This window comes from Artibeus jamaicensis, unplaced genomic scaffold, assembly GCF_021234435.1.
Source record: "Artibeus jamaicensis isolate MK-2021 breed Jamaican fruit bat unplaced genomic scaffold, CSHL_Jam_final contig_3243, whole genome shotgun sequence".
NCBI lineage: Eukaryota > Metazoa > Chordata > Mammalia > Chiroptera > Phyllostomidae > Artibeus > Artibeus jamaicensis.
Window position 1 is genome coordinate 156,125 of NW_026521766.1, and position 24,394 is coordinate 180,518.

The 24,394-nt window shown below is 35.7% G+C and overlaps 1 pseudogene; it reads right to left on the reverse strand.

Annotated features, from left to right (window-relative positions):
• Nucleotides 1-1,302: 1,302 nt before the first annotated feature.
• The window catches only part of LOC119059994 (serpin B6-like), a 37,592-nt pseudogene continuing 14,500 nt past the window's right edge, over nucleotides 1,303-24,394 (reverse strand).

Consider the following 24,394-nt stretch of genomic DNA (forward strand, 5'->3'; position numbering starts at 1 on the left):
CATTAACACTCATTTTCAACTACAGCTCTGCTTTTTGTGTGAAATTTTCTTGCCTGTTTATTTTGCTTCTGTTTCTGCATTTCTGCAAAACTCAAATGCATATATTTCAGAAGGAAAGCTGTATCTAACTGCACAAAGATTTTCATCAGTATTCAGTTTAGCTGAAACATATGCTCAATTAATTTATATGGCCAAACTGAGGATTGCATATTCAGCTTAATTTAGATCTCAATTTTTAAAAGCGTAAGATTGAGTAGAGTGCCTTTTCCTTTGTGTGTCTTGAGTTTGTTCCACCTTCCTACAATAAAAGAATCTCATTTTGCCCTTTATTTCAACCTAGAGGGTACTAAGTCACTCCCTCAGGTGTAATAACCAAGGCACTAACTGTGATTCAGTTAGCACGGTGATAATGATAACAATATCTCAGAGTCTTTTTCCCTAGAGACTCTCAAAGACACCACCAGTACTCACTCTCCCACATTATGAGTTTCACAAACTGTACCTGAAAGTTTAAATGTAGCCCTAAGCTGAAAAGTACTTTTTTTTAAGTGGCACCTTGTTATTATTATAGCATATATCTTTTCCCTGTGTGCCTTTGGAGTTGTCTTGGTTTATGACAACAACAAGTTTTTACAACTGTCAGCAAGCGCCAGCACAACGGGGAAAGGGAAAGTAGGAATGCCTTATACTACATGCATCAACAATATTACTCCCCATATTCTTTTGCACTGAATAGTTATGGAGTAAATGTGTACTTAGTATAGTCAAATAGTGCCAGGAAAATTTATTGGGGTCAAGAAAGGGGGGAGAGAGCTGAACGCTGTGAAGCTGTTTTATTTTAATAAGGATAATCTGGCATGTCATTTTCTTGCTTAAAGCAATATGCCTCATTAGTGTCCAAAAGCATTTCTAGATTTTTATTTACTGGATATATTTGTGTACCAGTTTATGATGAATAGCACCTCCCTAATATTTCTTCTCTCATTCGTTTGCTCTGTGAGGTGAAATAAAGATGCATAACAAACACTGAAGGAAGAAAATATGAGGTTTTGAACATGTCCTCTGTGATCAAATATTATTTTTAGGGTATTGAAATAAACGTGCATGACAGAAAACAACAGCAAAGGTTAAAATGAAGTATTGAAAGAGTGTAAAACATTTAATTTTTTTTTCAAAATTAAGCCCTTTATTCTTGGATTGGCACCAAACTTTTCTTTGGGTTCAGGCACATGGGGAAGTGTCAGAGGAAGAGTGGGTCAACAGCAGACAGGAGAAGGGCCATATGCAGTGCTGCCTGTTTCCTTAAGGGGAGAACCAGCAACAGAATGGAACACCATTGGTTTTGCTGTGCTGAATAAAGAAAAGGAAGGGGAGGTCAGTACAGAACCTGAGAATGATTCTTGCACATCAAAGCATCGTGATAGCTTCAGTGGAGGCTGCTGACTCCATGCTTTCTTCGTTGACCTCTGCAAAGGATTTGTGCACGAACTTGGACAAAAACAGTTCTCTTCTGGATGGCATTCCAGAAAAGTCTGCCCTGTCCTTCTAAAAGGCATGAGCATGCCCAGAGAACAAAGGACATCCTCCATGTCATAATTTTCCTCCAGTTTAAATCTAGGGAGGGACACTCCCAACTCTTCATCCATAAGAGCTGGCCTCATCTATTCTATGAATTTCTCATAAATAAGTTCTTTTCCACCATTTCCGAACCAACATTTTCATGGGGAAGTATGATGATCATATTCAGCTCCTCACCAATATAAGACAACTCCAGATTTTTGGTGACTGTTTCTTCTATGTAGATCATATTAAAGGTGGATTTCTTAAACATCATTCACACAGGTTTCTTCTTGTTCTTGCTAACTCTACATGGTCTTTCCTTGATCTGCTGTTTGTTGAACTGATGACCCCAGTTTCCTTTGAAGCAGGTGACATTCATGACAACTGCCAAGCAACTTGATTTGGAGACAGAAACTCTGTAATTTTACCTTCTATCTTATTTGCTACTGGGTGTTTATGTTTTCTAGCCTCCTCTGCATCTTTGAAGAAGTTAAGCTCTTTCATCTGTTCTTGGTAGAATTTGCAGCAGGGATTTTTGAAAGATGAGTTGAAATCATAAGACTTTTCTCTTAAGAACCAGTCATCAATTCTAAGCAAGTACTGCATGCCAGTCCTGTTAACTTTGGTGAGAAGCGAAAGAAACCCTGGTGGACATCTTTAGCTCCCATCAACACTTTTACTTAAAGTGCCTGGACCTTCTGGACTGTGGTGTTTCGCTTTGCACCCATGAAGACCATGGCCAGTGTAGAGGAGATGCTCATGAGCCAGAAAAACACATTTTTCTTGTTGTCACACCCAGTTTTTTCAAAAATTTTAAGGCAAAAGTGTCATTTGCTTTCAATAGAATATGCACAATGGTGAGTCCCAGGGAGTCTGGGATATAGCTGGAGTGAGCAGAGCAGCAGCAGCTAAAACATTTCTAATATCGGAAATTTTGGTGACTGAAAATAATGACCAAGATATATATGGAGGTGTTAAAGTTGCAAGGATAGCACATCAAATTGAATTGTGATTAGGTCATTTTCACTATTAGACTATATTGACTGTCACTATAGAATTTGGAAAGGACTGCAGTGAAAACATTTGTTTGTTTAAAACTACTTGAGGTGGATACCTTGGACATGCATGCATTAGCCAAGCACTTGCACAATAATCAATATATAAACTCATATGCTCATAATTACGTGCACACACATAGGGAGTGGTCTAGAAGGAGGGAAGAGAATGAATAATGAGAACTACTGAAATCTTATTTTTTCTGAAATAGTTATGAACATCACAGCCTAAATATCTGATTCCTATTAAGCAAGAAAGAAAAATGTATGTCCATTGTTGACAAGGTCAGTACTTTCGTTTTCAATAGTAATGCAATTGCGGGTGCAAGAGAGCATTCTGTATGACTATCCAGCTCTCCTTCACAGAACGGGGAGCACAATAATGGATTTGTCAATGTTTTAAATTACTTCATATCGTTTCAAATATTCATGACCAATTTTCCCCCCATGAACTTTATCTTCCATCATCTTCACAAAATGCTATGTCAAGCTTTTCCAACAAATTGGCTCTAAAAGCCATTCTAGTTTTATTGCACAAATAAGGGATGTATATATCACAGAAACAGTAATTTAACATATATGTACTTTCTTCAAATAATCTGTGTTGGTATACAATAAGAAAAATGTTCTATTAAATGAGCAGCCTGTAAAACTTTTATCACAATCTCTTAACGTTAAGCTCTAATGATTGTTATTATTATTATGGAGCATGAGATATGGGAAGCTTTTCATTTGCATAAACTGCTACTCAAAAACCCTCTGTGGTATAATTTGGTGTAAGTTAGTCACACTCTTCATACGGAACAAACTACTGTCAGGTAACCTCATGAAATCACAACACAACTTTAGAACTCGTTGATTATACTGATCAAAGTATACACATAGAAATGGCAGTCTTAGCTCAAGACAGAAAAAAAACTATGAAATTAAAGATCTATGAAAGGTGGGGTGCATTTGGTCCAAGTTATGTTTCCATGAGTATAGTACCAAATAAAATAGCACCATTTTCTCAGGACTGCAGAATCTGACTGAGTTCTGTGGTTTGGGGCTGTTAACTAACAGCATGCTTGTAGACACACATTTGCTTTCATCTACCTTGACTAACCATATGTAGGCCAATATTTAAACAGGGATTTTAACCTAACTGACTGTAACAGCTCCAAGTGACTCATTATGAACTATCATTGAAGTCCTCCTTTGTTCACAGATAATTGGCCTGGAATACTAGAAGTACTTGAACCTTTCACATCCATCAACCTGTTATTACTCAGATCACCTTTTTCACAGGACTGAAGCCCATACGTAATCTTCAGTAAGTATGCAATGATTATACCCTATGGAGCATTCATGTATAAAACACTTTCCCAGACATTTTTAAAAAGGGCTGCTGAACTTATGAATAACTTCACACATTCCCATTTGTAAGAGTCTATCCTTAGGGATTTTATTCTATAAAGAGTATATGGCAGAACTCCAAACTAAATAACCTCTTGTTTTGTGCACTTGTTTTATAAGTAATAGAATAAAATTGAAATTCATTCTCACAGGTGACTCAGGTAGTCACTTGTTTATAATTTATTCAAATAGACATCTTCTAAACATTAGTTGGCCTGTTTAAAAACTGCCTTAATATCTTAGTATCATAGCAATGATCAGAATCTTTTCTCCAGTATTTTCAAAGCATTTTAGCCTGATTTAAAAGTGAATATTAACATAATTTAATTTAAATATTTAACTTAAGTTGAAAGGTAACGTGTATATTTTGAACCTCAGATGGAAGATTCAGGGGAACAGGGTGGACCATCTAGTGATTACCTCCTTTGTAAACTCAACACCTTCTCCTTCTCAAATTGTGCCCCACAATCTGTCAGTGGGAAGATGAGCTGAAGTCTGGTGGGTGAAGCTCCTCTGCTCTTCCTTTAAGAAGACAGTTCTGCCAATATATGTTCAAAATAGTGAGTTTACATATAAGATTTCACTTAGAAAAATATGCGTGCCACTAAATTTCTTTCAAAAAATCTTGGTTTAAAAGATAGATCTGCATGTATGCATTCAATAGTGTCTTATAATTGAGAGAAATTAATTTGTTTATAATTTTTAGATGGAAATGACTTTAAGTTTAGCACTGTAATACTAATGTACACTATACAAAAATAGGTCATGAAAGGCACAACAAATAGAGTAATTTCTTAATTTAATTTTTTTGTGAAAATTATTTCAGTTACTTCTACTTGACTAGACAATTATAGATATATCTTTATTAAAATGTACAAATAATAATGAACAACCATTCTCTAAAAAAATACCATACGGAAAACTCTCAGCTAAAACTGCAAGATGCCTAAAGTATTTTATGTAACTTACTTTGCTAGATCTTGCAGTCGTATATGATCAGAGCTATATTCATGTAAACTCATACAATAATATGAGGGTATATTTCACAGAAATCAAGTGAGTGTTAGGGGACAGTGTATCCTATGTACTACCTGCATGAAAGTTGGCTAAAAAGGTACATGTCCAGTCCCATCTTACACCTATGCAAACAGCATGTATGGACTTAGAGGACATTATGCTAAGTAAACAGGTCAGACAGAGAAAGTCAAATACCATATAAGTTCACTTATATGTAAAATCTGAGGAACAAAATAAACAATTAACCAAAAATTTAAATAGACTCATAGATACAGAGAACAGAATAATGGTTGCCAGAAGTGAGAGGTGTTGGAAGATGGGTGAAAAAGATGAAGGGATTAAGACATACAAATAGGTAATTACCAGATAGTCATGGAGATACACAGGAAATATAGCCAATAATATTGTAATAACTATGCCTGAAGCCAGTTGGATACTTGAAATATTGGGGGAACACATTGTAAAGTATAAAATTGTCTAACCATTATGTTGTACACCTAAGACTAGTACAAACTAATATTAAATGTAAACTGTAATTGAAAAATAAAATTTAAATTAAAAAAAGACATTTTCAGTGCCTATTGCAAAATAAAAATTTTTTTGGTATTACAGACCTTATCTCTTACCTTCCTATGATGTTTGTTGCTTGCTATTTTGCTCAAATAAACAAAAAAATAAAATTTAAATTGTTAACATGAATTGTGTATTCATTTTATATTGTGTAATGCCAATTTAAATGCAAATACCAAGCATTTAATATGGATATGGAATTACCAAACTTACACAATTCATAATTTTAGTAAATACCTGCTTATGTACTTCATTCTTACTATAAAAATAAATGTTCCACTAAACTAACTCAGCTGTTATTCTATTTTATGTTATGCATACATTCTACCAGCACTTCATGTTTAGTAATGAATATGAAAGAACTAAAAGGGAAAAACACTATAGGTTGTCTTATCTTTTCTTTTCCTTCTACATCAGCATTTTTAGCATAAGGTGTTGGCCAATACAGGAAAGGGACAAAAGTAATAAAGGATGCGATTGTATCTTCTTGTTGTTTGTGTTTCTTAGAATGCCACTGCCTTCTTCACAAACCCGTCTCAGGGGGATTTCTCTGCTTACTCGGTCACAGATGTGATATACTTACCTTGTATTCACGTTGAGTCTAGCTGAATGCCCATGCAGCAGGATCCACCAGAATTCTGTGATCGTGGAGCATCACAAACGCTGTATGTGAACGGTGTGGCAAGAAATAGTTGGAAAACTTGTTGCATACATCTCCTTTTGCAATGTGCATGCTCAATTGCCCCATCAAACTTCACTTACAAAACATTAGGTCAAAATAAAATTATTAAGAATTTCGAGATGGTGAAGCAGAACATTCTGGGTCCCTGTGCTACTACTGCACAGGTCTCATACCCAAGGTGTGACCTCTGAAATGGGTAAGGGATTTTGTTTTTTAAACAAACACCCCAGGGTATTCCTATGCGTTTAAAGTTCATGAACCATATTGTCTAGTGAGCTTCAGATTTAGGACAATTTTCTTCTATATGGCTAGGCAAAGACAGGCTCAGATGCATTTTAGCTAGTTTAATTGAAAACACTGCTTCCAATGGTATTACTATTTGCATACATCTCTGACACCTAAGTGTTAGTTAGTATTCAAGTGTTTGACCTTCTCTAATGTCAAAAAGTGGCAGTGATAAGGGGGAATGTTTGGAGACTTGAACTGGACATCATTTTTCATGGAAAAGTTCCAAATTGATCAGAGCATTAATATCACTCATACGACTTTCTGCCCATTCACACACATTTCAGAAGTTGAACATGACATTCCATAGAAATGCATATGGCCTAGAATATTCAGTAAACTGTCCTTGCATTTTACACTGCTACCGAAATAACACAGATTTTAAAAATATTTATAATATTTAATTATAGTAAGCAAATTAAAAGACCAAACATTTTTCAATATAAAAAAAATTAAAATTCTTGTCTTTCAACTAAACAATTCCTAGTAAGCCATAATTTTATAATTTCAAAAGATACAACTCTTCGGAATTCTTCATTTAAGCCAAGGTCAAACAACAAAAAAGCTCTCTTTGCTGTGACTATATCAATTAACATAAAATAATATTTAATAATATGAATATATTATTTTATCAGCTTCTCTTCTGAAAAGTTAATCTTATAAAGCTGTAAGAAATCATGATAATTTAGAAAAGAACAGAGGTAATAAGTAAAAGTGGTGCTACAAATACATACTGTTTAGTAATGATGAAAATATCTCTTTTTAGCTGTTAATATTGTTAATCTCATTCATTATTACAGAAAATGGCCTTAATGCTGTAAATTTTCTTTTGAAAATTTAACCTAAATTCATAAAAAGTGAAAAGTATATGGTCAAATTAGACAGAAGAAAGGAGATTTTCACTCAATCTGTGGAAGAAGGTTTTACCCATATGTAGGATATAAAACTGAAACTATTAGTCATACAACAACAGTGTGGTGGTTACCAGGAGGAATGGGGTATGGAGGTAGCAAAGGATAAAAGGGGCCAAATGTGTGGTAATGAAAGAGGATTTAGCATTGCGTGTTGGGCACACAATGCAATATACAGATGATGTGTTATAGAAATGTATATGAAACCTACTTGATCTTATTAACCAGTGTCACCCCAATAAATTCAATTAAAAAAATTTAGCTAAGAATTAAAGAGACAACTTAGTAGGAAATAGATTCACCTTAAAGGAATGCATTGAATCCAGACTATGTACATGTTCCTTCACTCATAGGAAGTTTGGACTAAGTATCTGTGAAGGCATTTTCATCCCTTTGAACATATTTAGGAAAACAGTTAAATTGTCCTATCTTCTTCTTTGGTTCTCAAAATCTTTTCTATCTCAAAATGAACATAAGACTCTTATCTTTTGCTCTTCTTCAGAATAGACACATTTGTGTCATACTGTAAGTAAGGCATATGCTCCTTTTACTTCTAGTCTCTCTTCAGGTGAAATGTGCTATTACCCCAGTGGAAAGAAATTGAGTTACTTTTACAACCATAACATACAAGTCCTCATTAAAGTATAATTCATCAAGAGGCATTAGTATATGATTCATACTGAGTCGTTTAACTTTCAAGTTAACCTGAACCTTGAAGAACTATGTAATTGAAGATCTTGGTTTTTTTCATGGTCCTGAGGGTGCTTTTTCAGTCTAAGCTAATTTGATAAACTATATTGGGTATAAATCCAATTGTGATAGATATGCTTTTATTGAAAGTCCATATTTATTATTCCTACAGTAATCTACCAGATACTGTAGCTTATTTTCAACAAAGACATTATTAATCTTTTAGATAAAAGCCACTACTATCTTGGATAAAAGCTGTGACAGTTTTTGCTTGATGTGAAACTAGATTGGCAATAAAATATGTTTAAAAATACAAATATTTTTGATATATTTAGGCTTCCTAGAACTTAAAACTCTCTAGTGACTCCTTAACATTAAAGCCTGTTATCTCTTCAACTCCGGTATCATATCAGGAGATTTCCTGGGATCTGAGCAAGGTTTGATAAGGTAGGTAGGTTAAGGAAACAAGGGAAAATGTAGTAATGAGAGTGCAGTGTGGAGTTCTCTTGCAATAGACAGATATGGCTTTCTCATCCCTTCTGTATCTTTGTCCATGCCCGTGGACAAATAACCTACTCACTACAGGCTTCAATTTCTTATCTCTATAAAGTAAAGGGGTTGGACTATATGACCTTTAAAGTGTCCTTTAGCCCTAAAATTCCATGTTTCTATAGCTTTCAATTGAGGAACTGTACAGAGAGAAGAATACTTTAAGAATAATCCTCACAGCCTACAGGCCAATGATGACAGAGATGCTGATGTTTTTGAGGAGGTAATAGAAGATATTTGATCCCAATGGTTTGGAGTTCCCTGGCTGTGATAAAGGAGAAGAGCTGAGGAGCCGTACAACATTAGTGTTCTTTGTCACTTTGTGGATGACCCTTTCACATTAATATCAAAATCAGAAACTCTGAATTCCAGAAAAGAAAGGGAGAGTCACACATTCTTTCAATAATCCTTTGTCACTGAACATTTGAGAACCACAGGAAGCCAAATCAGACATCACTTAAAATAGTTTTTGGGTCAAGATAACAAAAAAAGAGGAAGACAGGAAAGAACAGTGGAATCAGCAGGAGTATGTCCCCTAAAGTCCCTTAAACTAAGTTGGAACACAACCCAGAGCAAGTTAGCTAGAGCACTTCTCAGTGGGATTTTACCCACAGAAAGGCATTCACCACAAATTGTTCTCTGAAAGTGCTTCCCCTCAACACCAAAATCATTGGGGAAAAAGAGGTTATTCTCCATAACCTCTTTTCCATAAAGCATGCATGTCAATTCTTCCTGTCTACAAAATTCAGGATTAAACCTGAAGTTGAGCATCTTAAATTGTGGAATGTGACCCTGAGTGTGATCTTGTCTCTCAATCTCAAATCAAGATAATATATATGGCAATTGTAAAGCTACTCTTAACTGTTGGCTATTATTCACCAATGTATGGAGGGAAAAAGTGGAGAAATAATAAATAGTATTTCTCTGTATCTAGTTAAGAATCAGTATTTTCTGCTTGCACATAAAGTTAACTTTGAAAGTCACAAAGTGACTGTGTTTATGAAAAACAAACTACAAAGCTATTTATATGCAGAGAACATTTCAATTTATACAATGAAGAGAAAAACAAAATTTCAGCACAATATAAGTCTTTGACACATATTTGGTAAACTGTTCAAGTATAATTCACATATTCACTAGACCACAATATTTACTTCTTTCCTACAGAGATTTTCCTATTCACTTACAGTCTATCCATTTCAAATCTATAGGCTGTTTATTTTCAGAATGTCTATCCAAACTCACTGACATATTGTAAAAACAAAATAATGTGTGTCCAATATTTTCTTCTCCAGTTCATTACTTTTTTAAGATTAAATTGCTCTAAAATATAGTATAAGTTTCCATTAGTAAATTGAATTGATAAAATTGAGATTAATATTTCATATACAGTTAACTTCTGTGCAAATTATCTCAGCACACAGACTTGGGCAACAAAAAGTAATGTGGAAATATATTCATTTTAGTTATTGCCATTGTGTGTTCTTAATTGGCTATCTGTAAAAGAGAAACAAATTAAAACAAATTAAAAATTTTAGACCAATACTCAAATTAATTTCTACAACTGCTAAATTTTACATAGACTTAGGTATTTCTGGTCTCAAATCATAAATAAGGTTGGATTCAATTATTTAGCATGAGTCTACAATGTATAAAAATTATTTAAAAAAATTATATAGCTATCTATAACCAGTATTAAGTGTGGATGAATTTTATTATATATTTTTCATTGAACATATTATAAAAACAAAGATTATCAAATGTCATATTTTAAAAGCCATAAGAGATAGTTTTTAAATTTCAAATATCACACAATAATACTATCCAAAAATGATTGACTATGCACATAGTATATTTTCAAGCTGACAGTTTTATGTGGCTAGACTATATACTTTTATTTTTCTTTCACAGGTATAAAAATTTATTCTAGGTTAAGTACTTTATTCTATCTTATCTGGTTACTTTGTCATTGTTTTCTGTTTAATTTACATAGTATACAGCCTCCAATCTACTAATTGACTTTCTCTTGGTTTTATTAGATCTCATTGTACACAAACAATTTGCTTTTAAGTCAAGTATTAACTCATGTAAATTATGTTATCAAAATGTATTTATTAGATTTTTCTGTGATTATTTGTTATAGTTTCTTATCATGAATACACCTTAAAGACAGGCACGTTTACTTTGGCAATAGAAGAAACTTGCGCTAATACAGTGATTCAAGTGCATAGGGAGATGTAGATCCATTTGTCTGAGTGTGATTGATATAGTTATGGACTATGTGCAAACAAGTTCAAACGAGCATGTAAAAAATCATTAGATTGAAAATTAATAAAAATATCATCAGTATAAATAATGTCTGAATAATCTGTATTTAAAAGTTAACTTGGCCCTGACCAGTGTGGCTCAGTTGATTGGGCATCATCCCATGAAGCAAAAGGATACCAGTTAGATTCCCAGTCAGGGCCTGTGCCTGAGTTGCAGGCATGAGAGACGCCCATGAGAGGCAACTGGCCAATGTTTTTCTCTCACATCAATGTTTATCTCTCTCTCATTCTATCTTCCTTCTTCTTGCTCTAAAAATAAGTAAATCAAATCTTTAAAAAATTGAAAAAAGCTAACTTAACTGGTAAAATTTGAAAACTTTTCAGTGGGGTAATTTTAAGAACCCACTCTGGTGTATAATATCTAGAAACAATGAATTCAATAATAAATCCGTAGTCTATAGTCTATTAAGCTAACATCTTTTTAAACAAACATCCTAAATCAAACTAAAGAGTCACTACATTTTTATCAATAAAATGGTCTTAATATTTTTAAACAATAAAATTACTTTTGAGGACTTCAACTATAGTGCATTCATTTTTGGTATTTTTTGGCATTTTTATTATAATTAATTTTAAATTATATACATAAACATAGAGCTCCAAAATATATAAAACAAAGATTAATAGTTGAAGGGAGAAACAGAAAGACTCTAAAAACAATTATTTTTAGATTCTTCAATACCTCCACTTTCAATGATGGAAAGAAAAAAATGGGGAGAATCTCAACAAATAAACTAAAAGCTTGAGCCCTGGCTGATGTAGCTGAGTGGATTGAGTGTGGGCTGTGAACCAAAAGGTTGCAGTTTGATTCCCAGTCAGGGCACATGCCTGGGTTGTGGGTCCAGTCCCCATCAGGGGCCATGTGAGTGGCAACCACACATTGATGTTTCTCTCCCTCTCTTTCTCCTTCCCTTACCCTCTCTCTAAAAATAAAATAAATTAATTAAATATCTTAAAACCTTGAAACCACTATAAATCAACAAGAAATAAGAAATATGTATAGAACATTTTATTCAATGACAGCAGAATACACATTTTTCTTGGGTATGCATAGAACACTCTACAGATGAGAAATAATAAAAGCCTCAATAAGTTTTATAAATTTGAAATCACACTGCGTTTCAATATGCAATATAATTAAAATATAATTCAATATCATAAGGAATTTTAGGACATTTATAAATATGTAGAAAGTCATTAATACAAACTTGTAAATAATAGTTAAACAAAAAATTTACATAAAATGTCAGAAAATACTAGGAGGTGAATGCATTAGAAGCTATTTTGAGGGGAAAGAGAGAAAACTGCATATCAAAGTAAATTTGTGCACTCTCAGCAAGATGGTGGTGGAGGTAGATGCTGAGTTCACCTCTTCGTAAAAATACATCAAAGGTACACCTACATTTAAAGCAAATTTCTCCTGATAGAGAATTTTCAGACAATTTAACAGCCTTGGAACAACAAGCAGAGAGAAAGAGAATGCAAAGAGAAGGTCAGGAAACCACAAGCAATCTACGGGAGCTGAATGACTTACCAAAAACCAAAGGAACCAGTAAGTATCATGGTTGAATTACCTTCAAATGTAGATAATGGGTGGGAGCTCCATCCAGGTTCTCTGGATGACTATAGCATGGTCTTAGATACCACTACTGGAGATAGATCCAGCAGAAACAAGGGGATAGTATAGCATGCATACAGGGCCCCTTTGCACCTCTGTGCAGGTGCAGAGCTATGTTACTTTACCCAACAGGTGCAGCAGGGTGTTACTTTGTAATCCCACTGGGGTATACACACAGGGGGCTCTCCTGCCTAAAGACAATGGAGAGCTAACAAAAGCTGAAGTACTTGCCTATAGGGCACTAATGTCCCAAGAAAGTGTGGGGAGAGTAGGTTGTTACCATGTGCTTACATGGGGCTCTCCCTTGTAGAAAGCATGGAGGCTGACAAAATGCTTTGTCACTTAAATGCAGCACTGTCTGGTCTAGAGAAAGTCTGGAGATAGAGGGGCACCACTACACATGTATAAGGGATGCCCAGCCAGAGAAAAATGTGAAGCTATAAAGATTTTGTGGTGTCCACACACCAGGCTGCCCTGTGCAGAGGGAGTGGGTTGTTGCTTTGACTGTTCCATGCAGAATATCCTAACCTTCCCTGGGAGACTTCAAAACTACCAAACTTTGGCTGTCTGAGGAAGTAATGCTTCCCTATACCAACAAACTGAGCATCCCAGCCCAGGTCCTATTCTTCATCAGGCAATTAAAGCAATAGGGAGCACAAACAGGGCTGACCTATGCTAAGCAAGAGGGGTGTTGCTGTTTGTGCACTGGTGCTGAAGTGCCTTCCCCTGCCACAGGGAGATTTTACAGCTACCAAAGTATAGCAGTACACATACATATAAGGCTACCCCAATGGGAGAAAGGGAGGAGGTAATAGGATTTTGAGATTTAGATATGCAGAGTGACCCTGCTCAGACCCTGCTTTGACTGTGGATAATTTAAACAATTGGGCAGGCATGCAGGGCTGCTTGTGAAGTGACAGGGGCTTGGCTAAATACAAAGAGCTATACTGCTCAGAAAAGGAGCAGAAATACCAAAGAGATTTCAGTGTGTGCCTACAGGCCTGCCTCAGTGAGACAGCTGGTAGGACCCTGAGATGCAAGTTCTGGTTGTGCCTTGAGATGAAGGTTCTGAAGGCAACCCCTACCCAGGCCCAGTTAGGTTCACAGACTGTTAAGCAACAGGGCACACCAAGAGTTCAAAGAGTAGTCCCATTGCATCAGGCAACCCTACCCAGATTAGAAGGGCAAGAAAATAAGTACAGAGTGTCAAACAAAATGGGGAGACAAAAGGATATGCCCAAAATGAAGAAACAAGGAAAAACCCCAGTGAAAAACTGTAATGAAATGGAGATAAATAATTTGCTTGATAAAGAATTCAAATAAATGGTCATAAAGATGCTCAACAAAATTAGAATACACTAGAACTCAGGGAACACTCCAACAAAGAGATAGAAAATGTAAAGGAAAAGACATAATCCAGGGTGAAGAATACAATAGCTGAAATGAAAAATATACTAGAAGAAATCAACAGTAGATTAGTTAATACAGAAGAATGGATTAACAACATAGATGACAGAATAGTGGGAATCACCCAATTAAAACAGCAAAACCAAAATAGAATTTCAAAAAATATGGATAATATAAGATATCTCAGGGATAACATCAAGTGCCCTAACATTAGCATTATAGGAATTATGAAGGTGAAGAGAGAAGAAAAGAAGAAGAAAGAATATTTGAAGAAATAATATCTTGAAACTTTCCTAATTTAAGAAGGGAGACAAACATTCAAGTCCAGGAAGCACAGAGAGTTCCAAACAAGGTAAACCTGAAGACATTCACACCAAGTCATATGCTATAACAAAAGTTAAGGATAAAGAGCCAATCTTAAAATCAACAAATGCAAAACCAAGTCACATACAAGGGAAACTACATAAGATGATCAGCTGATTTCTCAGAAGCAACTCTGCAATACAAAAAAAGAGTGGCAAGTGATATTTAAAGTGCTCAAAGAAAGAAATGTACAACCTAGAATACTTTATCCAGCAATGTTATTATTTGGAATTGAAGGAGAGATAAAGTTTGCCAAGCAAACCAAAACGAAGGGAGTTCACCACCACTAAGCTAGCCTTGAAGCAAATGATAATAGGTCTTTTTCATGAAGAATAGAAAAGACCATAACCAGAAATTTTAAAAAATAGAGGAAAGGACACCTTGGCAGGTGTAGCTCAGTAGATTGTGCACAGGCTGAAAACAAAAGGGTCTCGGGTTTGATCCCCAGTCAGGGCACAAGCCTGGGTCGCAGGCCAAGTCCCCAGTGGAGACTATGTGAGGGCAACCACATATTGATGTTTCTCTCCCTTTCTTTCTCTCTCCCTTCCCCTCTCTCTAAATAAATAAATCTTTTAAAAAATAGAGGAAAGAAAAAAACTCACTGATAAAGGCAAATAAGCAATAATTACAGTGCATCAACTACCTAAAAAGTTAAAAGAAAGGTTTAAAGACAATAGCAGCAAAATTAAACATAACTACAATAAATAATCTGGAGATACACAAAACAAAAAGATATAAAACATGACATCAAATATACAAAAAGGGGGGGACTTAGGAAGATGATGGAGAAGTAGGTGAAAGCTGAGTTCACTTGCTCTTGACCCCAGCTCAAACACTTGGCTGATCTTCCAGAAAGAATTAATTAAACATTCAACAAAATCTTGGTTAATGTGAAGTTCAGAAGCCAAGGAGTACAGAAGACACTTCACAATGGGTAGTAAGGATGTTTTGGGGGTGGAAGGGGAAATACCCTGTTCATGGTGCCTGCAGCCACTGAGAGCGTGGTCAGAGATCACAGCTTTGCAGGCTCCCTCTCCTCCCAGGGCTGGGAATCCCCAGACCTGGGCTGGGAGTGACTTGGATACACAAAGCTGGGAAGATCCAGGCTACACACACACACACACACACACACACACACACACACACACACACACACCAACACACACAATGAGCAGTACAGCCATAGCTGCAGTGGCAAACACCAACTGAGAGAGTACCAGAAAAAGAGAGAGAGATTCTATCTGTACCTGGGTCATAGAGAGGAGGCCAGTGGTGACCATGAGACTCCTGACTTTTTGGAGAGGTGGTGTGTATGGAAAGCTGGACAGTAACTCAGTGCTGCGGTGGTAGTGCCCAGAGAGACTTTCAAGGGGGAGCTAAGGTATGGTGGGCAGGGACCTTGAGTGAAGCTGTCCTGCCAACAAAGGGAAAGGACTGAGGGCATGGTTTGCTCCCACTCAGTGTAGCTGAGCAGATTGATCAGAAAGGTGAACAGTGATGGGATTTCTTAGCCCCCACTCAGAGCAGCAGGGAGAGTGAAGGCTACATAGAGTGGAGAGTTTGGGGACTCTGTCTGCTGTGAGGGCAGTGGGCTGGGCCTGCTGCCCAGTGTGGGAGGTGAGCACCTGAAATTATTTAAAGCCAGACAGAGCCCCCTTCCTTGGCAGAGATTGAACCTCCAGGAAGGGAAGGTCAACCCAGACCCTACCTCCTGTAGGATCTAAAGCACCACCAGTGGGTATTGTCAGCAAAACAGGCAGCTCAAACTCAAAACTACAAGGTCTATTTCCACAAGAGAAAGATAGCAAAAGTGATGCCTAAACAGCTCATTTTTAACTTCACTCTGAGAGACAAAACACACTGGTTCCTGGGGCTCTATTTCACTGAGGCCAGCAAAGCAGAGAGTTCAGAAAACGGTGTAACAAGGAAGAATCAGGGCCATGCCCAGCCACAGTGGCACACAGAGCTGCCTCCAACATCAATCAGGAAATGGCTGACCTTTTTATACAGATTGGCTCTTGTGGAAGCAGACAGCTAATTCATCAAAAACTATAGATTATTGAAAATAAGCTGGGACAGACCAAGACAGGTGGTGCAGGGGCAGGGGAACACACTCACAATTTTCCCAGAAGACTGAACAGTGCCTCCCAGGGGAGACCCAGGTGTTCCACCCTTCCGAATGCCACAGAAGCTCTCTCTAGAAGCAGATGAATGTGACACAGACGGTGCTGCCAGAATTTGAATGACACATCTCCGGACCTTGAGCTGATAAAAGTCAGAGGTGGGTCCAGAAAGAGAAGTCAGAAGGTGAACACCGAACTGCTCACAGGAATTTCTCTCACTCTTCTTCATATTTGCAATTCTTTCTTTCTTTCACCTAGCCTTTTAGTATTTCTTCTTTTTCTTCAGTTGCATTCCAACTAATTCACTCTTCTTTGTATTTTACTTTTTATTTAAATTTCATAATATTTTTATTTTATTGTTATTTCATTCCTCACATTGTACCCTTCCCTTGACTTACTCCATTTTGCCTTCTTCCTACCCTTTTTTATTTTCATTGTAAATTGTACTTTTCCCCATGCTGTACCTTGCTCCTATTCCTTTCTGTTACTACTTCTCCACCCTCTAATCTATCAAAGCATTCTTCCTCCCTTTAGCCAGTTCACATTCTTTCCCCCCATTTTATAACATTCTTATTTCCTTTCCACCTTTATAAATTGTCTTATTTGGCAAGGGTATCATGGTTATTTCTGTTCTTCTTCAGTGGTATTCCTATTAGTTCACTATTTTTTAATTTCAAATCTCATAAGCTACTCTCCCCCATCCTACGCAATTAGGCCTTTCTTACAGACCTTCCTTAGATGAATTAGGAATTTTATCTTTTTCCCTTTTTTAGCCAAGATTCTAATGCTTACTCTTCATTTTGTTTTCTCCCCCATTCTCTCAAAATAATTTTTCTTTATTGTAGGCATCTCATATTCTCTTTTGTATAATATTCTTATTATCTTTCCACCTTTCTCAGTGTTTGCTCAGCTGTCATTGTTATAGACTCTGTTGTGATTTTTCTGCAATTTTATTCCCTTTGGCTTACTACCTTTTAAATTTTATTTCAAACCTCCTAGTGTACTCTTCCTTTTCTTAACTCCATTTTGCCATCACCATTTCCTGTTTTAGTCACATTTTAAATTTTATTTTTGCCCTTTTTTGCCTTGCTTTTATTTTTTTACTATTATTAATCTTTATTATTTACAGTAATATTTAATGGGATATCATAATAAGATACCACCTCACACCAGTCAGAATGGCTGTCATAAATGAATCAACAAACAAGTACTGGCAAGGATGTAGAAAAAAAGCATCCCTAAGGACACTGTTCATGGCAATGCAGGCTGGCGCAGCCACTGTGGGAAAAGTATGGAATTTCCTCAGAAAACTAAAAATGGAACTGCTTTTGGACCTGGCAATTATACTGTGGGGACTATACCCTAAGAATCCTGAAACACCAATTCAAAAAAACCTATGTACCCCAATGTTCATAGCAGCATTATTTACAATAGCCAAGTGCTTGAAACAGCCTAAGTGCCCATCAGTAAATGAGTGGATCAAAAAACAGTGACACATTTACACAAGGGAATTCTACACAGAAGAAAGAAGGAGTTCCTACCCTTCATGAAAGAATTGATGGAACTGGCAGTATTATGCTAAGTAAAATAAGCCAGAAGCGGAAAGAGAAATATCATGCAATCTCACCTATAAAAGTAATCTAATGAGCAAAATAAACTAAAAAACAAGGCAGAATCCCAGGCATGGAAACATGGAACAGACTCGAAGTGACCAGAGAGGAGGGGAAAGGGGGACAACGGTGGAAAGAAGGGGAAGGGACTAGTCAAGGAACATGTATGAATAACCCACAGGCGTGGACAACAGTGTAAGAATTGACTGTTGGAGAAGGGTGTGGAATGTGCAGAGGAGGGCAAAGGGGAAATAACTGGGATAAAAATAATAGAATAACAATAAAATGACTTAAATATATAAAAAGGAGAGTTAAAATGTAGTGCTTTTACAATGTGATAGAACTTAAATGTCTATCAGCTTAAATAGACTCCTGTAGATACAAATGGGTATATGTGAACTTTATGATAACCTTAAACCTACACCATACAAAAAAGTACACAAAAATGAAGAGAAAGGAATCCAATCAAAACATTAAAGAAAATCAACAAATCAAAAGACAAGAGGAAACAGCTAAAAAACAACAACATAATACTAACAAAATGGAATGAGCACATACTTATCAATAATTACCCTAAATGTAAATGGACTAAATGCTCTGGTCAAAAGATATAGAATGGAAGAATAGATAAAATTAAAATATAACCAATCAATATGCCACTTACAGGACATTCACTGACTTCAGATCAAAAGACAGATGCAAACTGAAAATGGAAAGATGGAGGAAGATATTCCAGGCAAATGATAATGAAAAGGAAGCTGGGTAATGAAACTCATATCAGACAAAATAGACTTCAAAACAAAGAATGTAAAAAGAGACAAAGAAGGATATTACAGAATTTTAAAATGGCCAATCGAAAAAGAGGCTATAAAATTGGAAATATATATGCACTAAACATAGGAGCACCTAAGTATATAAAACAAATGTTAATGGATAGAAAGGAACAGATTAATAGTAATACTACATAGTTGGGGGCTTTTAATACTCCACTTACTTCAATGGGAGATCATTAAGACAGAAAACTAATAAGGGAATAATGACGTTAAATGCCACATTAGACCAGTTTGACTTGATAGACATTTACAGGTCTTTTTATCTAAAACTTGCATGTTATACTTTTTTCTCAAGTGCACATGCAACATTTTCCAGGACAGATTATATACCAGGGTGAAAAACATATCTCAATAAATTCAAGAAGACTGAAATTATATGAAGCATATTTTCTGACCACAATGGTATACAATTAGAAACTATAAAAAAAATAACCTGGAGAAACCAAAATGCATGGAGATGAAACAACATGCTTCTAAACAATTGATTGATTAAAGAGGAAATCAAACAGAAAATCAAAAACTACATTAAGACAAATGAAAATATGTCTGGCTAGTATGGCTCAGTGGACAGAGTGCTGGTCTGTTATATTTATACACAATAATGATAAAAAGTAAAAAGATGAAAAGTACAAAAACATAATTGAAGAAACAACCCTATTTGATTTTACTAACAAGTAAAATACTTGATATAAACATAAGAAGAAGAATGCAAAAGGTGTACAGCATTTAATACTGGTGAAAAAGAATTAAAATCTTACCAAATGGAAAGAAAGACATCTGTTATTCATGAATTACAAGACTTAATTTTGTTAATATGGTAATACTTCTCCAAATGGTTTACAGACTCAACACAATCCTTATAAATATGCTCACTACTTTTTCTGCAGAAAATGTCAAATTGATTCCAAAATTCATATGCTAATATAAGAGGTGCCTAATAGCTAACACACTCCTGAGAAAGAACAAAGTTGGAGAATAACAGTAATTTAGACTGTGTGGCACTAGTATAAGGACAAGCTTGCAAATCAATGTAATAGTATTGAGGATCCAGTAACAAAGCCTTACATCTATGACCAATTGATTTTCAATGAGGTGCCAAATTTATTTAATGAGAAAAATGTATTTTCAACAAATGGTACTGTGATCACTGGATATTCACAAACAAAAGAAAAAATAATTGGAATTTCTACCTATTATCATCCATAAAAATTAACTCAGAATATATCATAGACATAAATGTAAGGACTAAAAATACATATTTTAAGAAGTAAACATATAACTGAATAGATTAGTAGTTGCCTACGCTTAAGTACAGGGAGGTGGGTATCAATAGTAAGTGACTGCTAATGTGTACAAGAATTAATTGGGGGATTGTGGACATGTTTTATCATTATTGTTATTGCTGTTGTTGTTGCTTCCTTTCTTTTTATTCTTTTAAAAAATTTATTGTTATTCAATTACAGTTGCCCAACCTTTTTCCCCATTGAGCATCCTTACCCCATCCTCCCCACTTCCACAGTCAATCCCCCCATTGTCCGTGCCTATGAGTCCTCTATTCATGTTCTTTTGCTTGCTCCTGCCCCTTCTTTTCCCCGTTATCCCCCTCTACCTCCCCTCTGGTCACTGTCTGTTTTTATTTCCAAGTCTCTGGTCCTTTTCTACTCATTTGTTTGTTTCGTTGATTTGGTTCCACTTATAGCTGATATTTTTTTTATTGTTGTTCAGTTACAGTTGTCCCCATTTCCCCAACCATTGCAATGTTTTAAAATTAGACTGTAGTAATGATTGCACACCTCTGTAAATAGGCTAAAAACTATTGGAGTATACACTTTGAATATGTAAGTTTTAGGTAAGTAATTATATCTCAATTAAAATGTTAAAATATACAAATAAAGCTAATATTTTAATATCATACCATAGGCAACTATTTAATACAAACCATTTTGGTATAGAATTATATACTATTTGATTAAATATAGTTTAATTGCAATATTAAAAAACATTGCAAAAATAGCATGGGTTTTGGGCAGCATTCTAATTATCTGAGGGAGTTTCCTTAATTCACTTTCTGAAAGTGTTGTTTTTTGTTCGATACCAAGATTTTACAAGTTCCCTGATATAAAATGTGCACATTACATCCTATTTTAAATATCTCCTGTAAGTCCTCCCATTTACTTGTTCTCACTGATAGCAACTCCAAAATGTTCCTCCAAAAATAAGACAGGATTTCTTATTTTAAGAGAATCTGAAATTTTAAGGTTACAAACATTTTTTCTCACTTTCAATGTATTTTTAACAATGTGAATAACACTTTCGGAAGCAACAGGGGCTTCAAAAATCACAATGTGGACCATAAATCTGTAGAACATATCATGTGGCTATTTCTTTTATTAATATCTTTTGATGGGAAAACTGCCTCTCTCCTTGGTTGTTTAAACTGTAGAAGCAGGCACTGTTCTAACTCTTTAAAGATTATCTTTACCTACTTTTTTCTCTCAGTGTTTTCCTTTCATCTGCTTTTCCCACAAAACTTTAAAGTTTCTGCTGACTCCACTGCCACTCAGATAGTGTTTATTTTGGGACTTCAATATCCCTTGCTCCATCTAAAAATGTGTCAGTCTTTTCCATCTTTGCTAGGATTTATGGCCTTAGACTTATAATTTCAAATCTACAAAGCTTGCCTATTACCAAACATTCTTTCTTTGTAGAAACTATAATCAGGAACAGGAATCATGAAGCTAAAGCTGGAATCCTGGGCACTGTGATCTATAAATCCCCAGAATGACTGCCTGAACTCTTCCATTCTGATATGCAGATGCCACTCCTCTGGGTAAGAGATCTCTATTTCTCCTCTTATTTTCTGGGTTGGACTTGGGATCTATTTTTATCAATTGAATGTAATGAAACTGACACTGAATTAGTTCCATGCCTTGCCCTGAAAAGGCCAGGTAATTTTATCTCTTGGAATCCTGAGGTACCAGGTAAAAAAGTCTGGCTACTTCCCTGTAAAAACTAAGCAGGGAAAAATGAACATTGCCTAGACTGTTTCAAAGCTGTTCCAGACATAGCCACTGAGACACAGTTCATGTGAGCTAAAGCACATTGAACATTTCAGCTCTAGTTGAATTGTCAGCTCCCAGACAAATGTGCTGCATGAGGGTCTCCAGCCAATCACAAGGAAAGAACAAATGAATCCTGCCCAAATTTTAGGATCGTGGCAAATAAAGGATTTATTTATTTTTTATTGTTATTTATTGATTGATTGATTATTTATTATTATTTTTTGTCACTAAGTTTTGGAGTGATTTGTATAATAGCAATAGATAGGTTAAAAATAGGCATAAAAAAAGAACCCATAAAAGAATAAAATGTGGAAGTATGTTTACTGTAAGAAGGAGCTACCATAATTAAAATTTTATGAACTTAGAGAAAAACCTTCACAGTAATCTGTCTTAAAAGACTATATGCACGTAAAATGATACTGTGTAGAAAGTCAGTAAAGCTAAAGTATAAGGGGTGAAAATATGATGTTTGCCTTAAAAGTTTGGATCATTTCATTAAACACAAAAATTAAAAGTTAGGAAAACCAGTATAGATATGGTAGGTTATTTATTGATCATATGTGTCACAATAAACTTTTTTAAGTCTTAGCAAGAATAATGACAAGAAATTTATAGGTTTAAATCTTGTAATCACCAGGATGGAAAGTAATGACAGAGGGGACAAGTGAGAACCTCTCCTTTATCTCCCTACATGTGACAAGATGGCATTGGATTCTTTTTATAATTATGAGTTCATCTTCATACTTATCAGCAATAAAACTCACAATTTTTTTTTAATTATTTTTTATTTATTTTTAGAAAAGAAGGGAGGGAGAAAGAGAGGAAGAGACACATTGATCTGTGAGAGATACATTAATTGGTTGCCTCTCGTGTGCACGCAACTGGGGACTTGGCCTGAAACCCAGTCATGCATCCTGACTGGGAATTTAACCAGTGACCTTTTGTTTCACAGCCAGCACTCAATCCACTGAGCCATATGAGCCAGGGCAAAACTAACAATTTTTAATTGTAATATTAGTTATCTCTTGCTGATAAGAAACTATTCCAACACTTAGTGGCATAAATCAACAAACAATTATAACTTTATTTTATTTTAAGTTATTTTATTGTTATTCAATTATAGCGGCCTGCATTTACCTCCCCCAACTAGCCTGCCACCAGCCCCCCACGTTAGCCATCCTCACCTTTCTCCCCTGCTTCCATCCCACCTGGTTTTGTCCATGTGTCTTTTACAGTTGTTCCTCAAAACTCTTCCCCGCTTTCTCCCAATATCCCCCCTCCTCTCCTGTGGTCATTGTCAGATTGTTCTTAATTTCAGTGTCTCTGGCTATATTTTGCTTGCTTATTTTTTTGTTTATTAAGTTCCACTTAAAAGTGAGATTATGTGGCCCTCTCATGAGGGAGATCATGTCCCACACTTCCTGGCTTATTTCTATTAGCATAGTGCTCTCCAGTTCCATACTGTCACAAAGGGTAGGAGCTCTTCTTTCTTCCTTCCTTCCTTCCTTCCTTCCTTCCTTCCTTCCTTCCTTCCTTCCTTCCTTTCTTTCCTTCCTTCCTTCCTTCCTTCTTTCCTTCTTTCTTTCTTTCTTTCTTTCTTTCTTTCTTTCTTTCTTTCTTTCTTTCTTTCTTTCTTTCTTTCTTTCTTTCTTTCTTTCTTTCTTTCTTTCTTTCTTTCTTTCTTTCTGCTCCTTAGTATTCTATCATGTAAATGTACCATAGTTTTTTGATCCATTCATTTACTGATGGACACTTTAGTTGCTTCCTGCACTTGGGGTTGTAAACTGTGCTGCTATGAACATTGGGGAAGCATAGGTTGTTTTGGATTGTTGTTTCAGGATTCTTAGAATATAATCCCAGCAGTGGAATGGCTGGGTCAAAAGGTAGTTCTATTTTTAGTTTTTTGAGAAAATTCCATACTGTTTTCTACTGTGGCTGCACCAGTATGTATTCCCATCAACAGTGCACTAGGGTTCCCTTTTCTCTACAACCTCTTCAATGCTTGCTGTTTGTTGCTTTGTTTATGATGGCCATCCCCACTGGTGTGAAGTGGTATCTCATTGTGGTTTTAATTTGCATCTCTCTGATGGCTAGTGATGCTGAGAATCTTTTCGTATATCCCTGAGCCCTTTGTATGTCCTCCTTGGAGAAGTGTCTGTTCAAGTCTTTTGCCCATTTCTTAATTGGGTTGTTTGTCTTCCTGAAGTGGAGTCATGTGAGTTCTTTATATATGTCCCCTAGAGCAAAGGATATAAAGGAAAGAATAAACAAATAGGACATCATCAAATTAAAAAGCTTCTGTATGGCTAAAGAAAACAGCATTAAAATGAAAAGAGA